We start from the raw sequence: 8,686 nt of genomic DNA, 5'->3' as shown, positions 1-8,686 counted from the left end.
TGACCAGTGGGTTCAGGGTGGTTTGGACCAGTGGTGTCCTTGTTGCGGCAGACCAAATGGGTGGATGGTACGAACCGTTGCGACGGTGATTTGGTGAGTTTGCGGATGAGTGGCGGTGTGTTCAGATTCGAGGACGAATCTTCTGTTAGAGGGGGAGAATTGTAACACCCGCAAACCAAATTTGTGGTATTTTGGTAAGGGTGTCGATCGACACCTTCTCGTGAGGCATCGATCGACACCAGTTATGGCCGGTTTGGTCGGTTCAATTTTAATTGTCCGGTTTGCGTGGTTGGTTTAGGGAATCCCTAAATCGAGTGTAAAAGAGGGGAAACGACCTAGGGTCGTTTTTTTGGTGTTATTTGGCCGCTTTTAGAGAAAAAGAAAGAGAGAAAAGTGTTCTTGAGCTTTTGGGAAGAGATTGAGAGATTCCTTGCTGTTCTTGGGAGATCTAAGGCTGGGAAGGTGTTAGAAGCTTGCTAGGAGTGAGGGAATTCGTCCTTGTTGGTCAGAATCTTCTTGAAAGAGGTGAGTGCATGACCATGGCTTATCTAAGCTAAGATCTCTAGATTTCATGTGATTTGGTGCTTCTGTGGTTGTTTCTTTGAGTTCTCTAATGTATTTCGTCGCTGTTGTGGCTGGGGTTTGGCATCTGGGAGTGCAAGGAGCGGATTGGAGAAGATTGGAGGCAAGATTCGGAGTTTTTGATCGAAGGAAATAGCTGCTCGGCGACGGTGTCGGTCGACACCAGTTGGGGTGTCGGTCGACACTAACGCGATGACGGCTCGAGACTTTGGCGAGTGTCAATCGATGCCATGTGGAGGTGTCGGTCGACACAAACTAGGGTTTTCGGGAGCGTCGGGCAGGGTGTCGATCGACACCAGTATGGTGTCGGTCGACACTAGATTGTCAGTGTCGATCGACACCTTGTGGTGTCGGTCGACACCCTTCTTTCAGTTACGACGGGTTGTTGTGTGCTTGTATAATGCCTGGTTTGTTTTATTGATTGTTGATTGTGGCATGTAGAGATCTTATTGCTTGTGTGTATAGCCCAGTAGATGGGAGGATTGCCTCACTGAGTGTTTATCAAATACTCATGCATCTCAATTTGTGTTTGTGGTGCAGGTAAAGGCAAAATGTGTAGCGTGGAATCATGGCGATGAGGAGGAGGATGATCTAGGGTCTCGTTTGTGTGATGTTGGTTATATTATTTATGTTGGAACCTTGGTTAGAGTTATGTTAGGTTGCTAGATAGATTAGATAGGTATGTTATTGTATTGATGATGTATTGTTTCTGTATTATTGGTATGTTTCTGCTGTGCATATTGGTTGTTATTGGTTTAATGAGGAATTGTGGTTTGGGTGGTTTAATTAAGTAGTATGGGATGCTTAATTCTATGTTGTATTTATTATTAAAAAGAAAAAAAAAAGGGTCGGTCGTTTCACTTCAGAAGAGAAACCTTGGGGATCTTGAGCGGTGTGACGGAAGAACCTCAATTCAGAGACTGTCAGAAACACCATGGTCGGAAATGTCAACTAAGTGACTTGAACCAGTAAGAAGAACCCAAAACTGGGCGGATCATGCCCTAGATCCGATCTGTTGAAGCTGTGTGAGGAAACCTAAAATAATAGGTCACCGAAACCGAATCACCACCACACCGACTGTGAGTGGCTTAGAGCCAACACGGTTTAGGCCATAGGAAGCTCAGGCAAAGAAGAAAAATGAATCCTGCAACAAAATCAAAACAAATCAAATCCTAAATCTATAAAGAAAAAAACAGGAAAAATCAGAGATCTCTCCACAAAAGAAAGAAGAACTAGAAAAGAAAGCATAAGACTAAAGCCAAACCGACGCCATGGCCGCGGTGGCCCACACGTGCCGGTCGGAGACAAAGACCTAATACAGCGGCGAGTTGTTTAGAAGAGAGAAGGGAGAACAAATATTAAGAGGAGAGAGAGGAGCTGCTTTTCGACCTAACCCATGGCTTTCCAAAGTTCTTATTCAACTTAAAAGTACATCATATATTAATTCAAAATTATAAGAGCCCCAAAAATATAACCCCCATTGGGGTTGCCCTTATTTAACATGTTTTGACATCGACTCTTGTTGGGTAGAGTTGGGTAGGTGATTGGTCTAACTTTTTTTATAAAAACAATTTATTTTTCTTCCCTTCTTTCGTTTTTTTTTCTTCATCTCTTCTAGATCGATACTCTCGAAGCCGAGAGATTTTTTGGGGTTCACACGCAAACTTCTCATTTTTTTATCTTGTTGATTAACCAATCTCCAATCAAATTACTGATCAAACAATCTTCAGTCGGAGCCTCCGACTCGGAGGTGTTGATTAAGCAATCAGAACAACTAATCAAAGATTTTGATCTCCATCTGATGGTAATTTCTCTATCGATAGTTCCGCAGAAACAACCACCAGGATCTGCTTCTAATACTCCGTTGTTCGTCGGCGATGAAGCACCTCTCTCTGACGATGTCACTATCGTCAAGTCTTCCTCCTTTGTTTCCGGAATCGGAGTTTCTTCACAGTGAGTCTCACACATTTTCCGGTAAGTTTACCGTTCCAGAGTCGAGTATGTACAGTTCGTATTCGATAGTTATGCGGAAATGGTTTCGTTTATAGGGGGAATTGATACCTGGGGAAGTTGTTCTAATTTTCAATTTTTGTGATTAGTGATGTTTTAGTTTAGTATATATGTGTTTGCATGTGTAAGTCTTATTAATGTTTTGTTGTCTCAACTTTGATTCTGACATGTATGTTCTCTTTCTGAATATTCATTGGTGATATGGTTGTATCATCTTCCTATGAGTTATTAAGCTGATCTCTTGACATTTGGATTTGTGCAGGATGTGACAATGAAGATAATGACATTCTCTCCTCCCTGCATCAACCAAACAGAACTTCACATGTGAAATCAAAGAGATATATATAGTTTCCAATGTTTGTTCATTTGCTAAAGAATTTGATAAAAGATTGGAAGTTTTATTTCTGTAGTTTCATAGTTTCAACCTTCTCACATTCTTATAATATGTGAGCTAGTGCTTTCTGAGCTGAGTTGTCTTTGGTTTGACTATGTTAAAACTTGGAAAGATGAGTAGAACCTTTTTCTTTTGCAGAATATAAGTTGCGAGTGACGTGAAAGCTGGAGATATTAAGGTCCTCTTTGTGAAGCCTCTGAAGTTGAATGCAGTCATCAGCAAAATGTGAAAGGGTAAGTAACATTCTTAATAACCATTCTGATACAATTTGTAATGATCAGTAGACCATATCCGTTTAATCAGTTCATGTTCTCTCTTCAGCTTTGTTTATTTGTATTGTTTGCAAAGGGACTTGGTTTCTTCAGTTCTTAATCACATCTGAGATTATTATTCTCATTCTTCTTGTAGGTGGATTTGGTGGGAGGATACTACGATGCAGGGGATAATATGAAGTTTGGATTCCCAATGGCATTCACAACCACAATGCTCTCATGGAGTTCAATTGAGTTTGGTGGTCTCATGAAATCTGAGTTACCAAATGCTAAAGACGCAGTTCGTTTAAAACTTTTGGAAACAGAGTGTTTTAAACGTAAGCGTTTTGATAGGTTGGTGATCCTAACTTGCCTCAGGGTTTGTTGTTGGTTGTGACAGTAGAACTTGTAGGTTCTTTGGAGTTTGGTTGCATAATCGGTCCGTAGAGATGTGTAGAGGGTTTCAGATTCTTTAGAAGAGCAAAATGTTTTCTTGTACCCTTTACCACAAATAGCAAAAGCAATTACACGTCTCTTTATTTGTTTTTGTGTACCCTTTACCACACATCTTGAGCAAGTACAACTCTATTTTTTTTTTTTTGTGCCATTTACCACTAATTTTTACCAAAAACAGCTCTCTATTTTTTTTGTACCAAATAATTTTTTTAAAAAATAAGAACCCCAATTATTAGAGCTTATCATTGGAGAAGTATAATTTTAATTAACAAACCAAAACTTCTTATTTTGTAAAAGTACACTTTCTAATATTAAAAAAAAAAAGAGTCTCAAAATAGAAGTCTGCCAATGGAGATGCCTTTAGTTCTTGATTAGCGTGTGCATAACGCGCTCTTTCCTCCAGCATTAAATTGTCCGGTAATCTCAAAAGACTCACCGAACCAAATTATTTTAAAAATGGAATAACAATAAAATAATCGTATTCAAAACTAAGAAAAAAAATATCAGTATTAAATATTTCAATGTCTTTACAGATAACACAATATAGAATTTTACTAAGAAAAGTTGGTGCTTTTGGATCATATTGGTTAGTTGCATGCATCATAAATGCTAGGGGATGATGTATTCAATCTAATATTCCAAGTGATTTTAGTTTTTATGAGATTTTAAACTTTTTTGATGATTGTAGAGAGGTTGATATGATTTTTTGTAAAATTCTTTCAAATCTCACATAAAACCATGAGATTTGAATTTGTGTATTTATAACTAAAGAAATCCTCTCAAATCCTCCAGAATCCAAAAAATTATTAAAATCTAAATTTGCAGACTATTTTGAATAACAGTGGATTTTGAGATAGATTTTTAAATCATTAATTCAATAATAGTGGATTTCAGGAAATTTTTTAAAATCCATAATTCAATAATAGGGAATTTCAGAAGACTTTTTAAAATCCATAATTGAATAACATAGGATTTGTAAATTTTACACAAATCACTTAAAATGTCAAGTTAAATACACCCTCTAAATCAAATATCAAATTAATAGTTATATGCTAAATTACAACTCTTCATATGATTTACTATTTCTCATGGGTCACTTGTTGACAGATCTAGTTCTCAAGCGATTTTTAGTTTAAATTCAATGCGACCGTAGCCATCAACTTTGATTACGAACATGTGACATGAAACCCTATATATCTTTCAGAATCAGAACATGCTGACCAGTTTGTGAGACTTGTCACAAATCTAGATTTGATCGTAAATTGAGTAGTGTCCTTTTCGTATGGGATAATATCATTATCAGCTACTACAGCAGATTAGATTACCACCTAAGGGCAAGCAAGGGTGCCTACGATCTGTTCAACAAACAATTACTGGCAACTTCGTAGTTGAATGGTTATAAAATCGTCTTGAAAGCTCTGTACTTACCAACATTTTTTAAATGTTCGTTTTCTAACCTGTTTTTACGAACCAAAACCAAACCAACCTAAGGCTACCAAATTTTGATTAGGCTAATAATCACCCCTAGTGACACATCAACCAACCTAAGGTGTACACATATCCTCCTTTAACACTAATATTAGCTAAAACCTTAACATGTGTTAAACAACGACAAAAAAAAATAATTCAATTTGTTTTGAAGTAAATCATAATTGGTGGCTTTTCACATAAATGTGAATTATGGCCATAACTCAATCTAAACACATAGTAATTTGTTACTTATCATTCTCTTAACCTAAAAACGTAAATAGAGACATTTAAGTTGTTTTAGAATGTTGGCTTGCACACATGAACTAGAGGCTGTCGTTCATGGAGATCGTAATGTTTCAAGGAAACTTGATATAGGAAATGGCATATGACTCAAATGGAGAAGAAAGATCGTAATGTATCAATGAAACTTGATATAGGAAATGGCATATGACTCAAATGGAGAAGAAAGGAAGCTTGGGACAGGCGTCACAAGATGGAGTTGGAGCCGTTAAACACCGTTAGCCATGAATCATTCTAATAAATGTTATAACTCAGTTTATGTTTTTACAGAGTATTTAAAACACACGTTAGCTCACGCTTTCATTATGCAAAAAAAAATCTGAAATTATGAATTCTCTACATTGTTGCTGGATGATGCTTTCCTATGAACGTTATGTCAAAATTCAAAATAGAGATCATCAAAAATTATACATAAAACGTTTTTTCGCCTAATTTATATATACATTTTTGAAAATATTTATGAAATAAATCTATAAATGAAATAAATCATGGAGTTGGAACTATTTACAATCATGTCATTAACATTAATCTTACAATTATTTTTTTATTTTAAATAATACCAAATTTGGAATCTAATTTAAGAAGATTTTCTCCAATTCAAATTTCCAAAAGTATCGGACTAACACCCATTAGCATTAAATATTTATATTTAATTAATTTATTCTCTAAAAACTGTTGATAATAATTTATTTTTCATGTGTTTGAAAGCCAAGTGATTAAACTGTTGATAATAACTTTAATTTTAAAAAAAAATTGGAGCCCGAACTGACACAAATTGTTAAAAAAATTTACTTTTCACCGAAGTGTTTTTCAGTAGCTAATATATTAATATATAGATTTTTGATCCATACTAGTAAGACACAATCGATATAAATCAAACTTTACAAAAAAAAAAAACACTACACCATTTTAATTGACTTGCACAACTATAAATACAAAAGTGTTAAATAATATAGAGATAAAACAACCAAAATTACAAAGTTAAATTATAGTATACTCATATAATTATAAAAATATAATATATTATGTAATACTATTAGCTCTACATTGTAAATGAAAAAGAAAAATCACAAAATAATATATTTGTGCCTAAATTAATTTTAATGAATAATAAAGATATCCTAACTTGTATATAATAAACCACTACATGTAGACAATGGAAATTATACACTATATAATGTATTGATGTAAAACTATAGTAGATTAAAAAATACAAAATATATTATATACATATAAAGTTAATATAATAAAAATATTTATTTTATATTTCTAAATAAAAAAATAATCCTACGATGTATCACAGGTGAATATCTAATTAAAATACATTTAGTTGAATATATATTCTCAAAGCTATATAGCTTTTTCTCAGAAATTTTGAGGTCCATATATAACTGTAGACCGGCCAGCCATCAATAAAGTAATAAACAAACCCCGATTGAGCGTCATCTTTGAGTATGTGGATCTAATCTCGTAACCTTATGTTATATTAATTACTCTTGTTTTTACCTGCTACAATAGTTGTATTGTTTTGTGATACCCATTAACTTATGGTTTTCTTGGATAGAGAACAAAACTTGTGATTTGATGGAAAATTACAAACATGTAACCCTTTGGTTAATATTTTTGTTAATTAACTTGTAAAAAGACAACAACTCGATCGTTGAAAGAAAAAAAAAACGGGGAAATTAAAGAAAACAATAGAAAATTCTAAAAGTAGATAAATCTTTGCCCCCAATTAATCTACTTTTAAACGGGGATAAGCAACAAATGATGGAAACAAAACTTTTTCCCCAAAAAAGGAACACTGTCTATCTTCTCTGTCTGAACAAAGTATTAAAGGTTTTTCGTGAGAGAAAAATCGAAAATTAAAGGTTTTGCGAAAGTTACAGTTGTGTGAAAACAGTTTCAAAGTGTACATTGAAAGTTTCTCTCTTCAATAATAATAAATAAATAAAAATTAGATACCCACTTTCTATGGTTTTTAAAAGCATGTTAAAGGGAAGACATATTGTATTGAATAACCTGAGAGCCCTAACGATGTCAGTCTTCTCTCCCACTCAAGTGCGTCATGTGTTTTTGAATTATAGGGGAGAGGAATTGCGTTCAAGCTTCGTTAGCCACCTGATTGATGCATTTGAAAGGAATGCGGTAAACTTCTTCCTAGACAGACACGAGCAAAGAGGCAAAGACCTCAAAAATCTCTTTGTACGGATCAAAGAATCGAGGATCGCGCTGGCAATCTTCTCTCCCAGGTTCGTAGTTTCTTTTCACGTCCTATGAGCCTTACAATTCAAGAATTGTCATCATGCATCCTCGTGTTAACGTTACATGTTTAAGGTATGCGGAGTCGCCGTGGTGTATGGATGAATTGGTGACAATGAAGAAACTTGCGGATCAAGGAAAGCTCCTAGTCATTCCAATCTTTTACAATGTGGAGCCAGAAGACATAAGAAATCAAACAGGTGAGTTTGGTGACAACTTCTGGACTCTCGCCAAGTGTTCTACTGGAGATCAGATCAAGAATTGGAAAGAAGCTCTCCAATGTATCTCTGAGAAGATGGGTTTGTCTTTGAGAGCCAAAAGGTGCTTTTCCACTCATACTCACTAGCTACATTCTTCTTCTTCTTCTTTTATATTGTCTCTTCTTTTAACTTGCTTCGAAATATGAAGGATATTTGATGCACTAATTAAAGTATACATTTTTTCTTCAAATTTTTTTGTTGACAGCTCTGAAGCCGATTTTGTTAAGAAAATTGTTAGGGAGGTTCACAAAGTTACGGAAGCAATTGGAAAGGAAGAAGAAAAGAAAGATCGGGAAATGCAATTAATGCCAATACGATCACGAATTTGAGAAGAGCAAAACCAAAAAGTAGTAACATAAATGTTCCTATCTGGATATTATAGTAGTACTTTGTTTCCTAGATATGTGCATTTTTCAAGTAACATATAGTACATTTTTTTTGTTGGCTCGATTGGTTAGGGAATTCTAAGTATAAGTTTTTCGTTGTAAATTTATTTTCTAGCTCTACAATTTTGGTTGTGAATTTTCTAAAAAAAAAACTATGATTCGTGTAACATTATATGTGTATTATCGACTATATTTTACTGTAATTTTGAAAAAAAAATTATTTAGAAAAAACTATTGAGAAAATAACGAAAGATAGAACACACAAAATATATATCGTAGAAAAAAAATATTATTGAGTATCATAGTTAATAATAC

The 8,686-nt window shown here is 34.5% G+C and overlaps 1 pseudogene; it reads left to right on the top strand.

Annotated features, from left to right (window-relative positions):
- Window positions 1–7,500: 7,500 nt before the first annotated feature.
- Window positions 7,501–8,314, top strand: LOC104714930 (disease resistance protein RBA1 pseudogene; annotated as a pseudogene).
- The last annotated feature ends 372 nt before the right edge of the window (window positions 8,315–8,686 follow it).

This window comes from Camelina sativa, chromosome 9, assembly GCF_030686135.1.
Source record: "Camelina sativa cultivar CO46 ecotype springtype chromosome 9, ASM3068613v1".
Lineage (NCBI taxonomy): Eukaryota > Viridiplantae > Streptophyta > Magnoliopsida > Brassicales > Brassicaceae > Camelina > Camelina sativa.
This window is presented reverse-complemented; position numbering and strand designations above follow the sequence as displayed.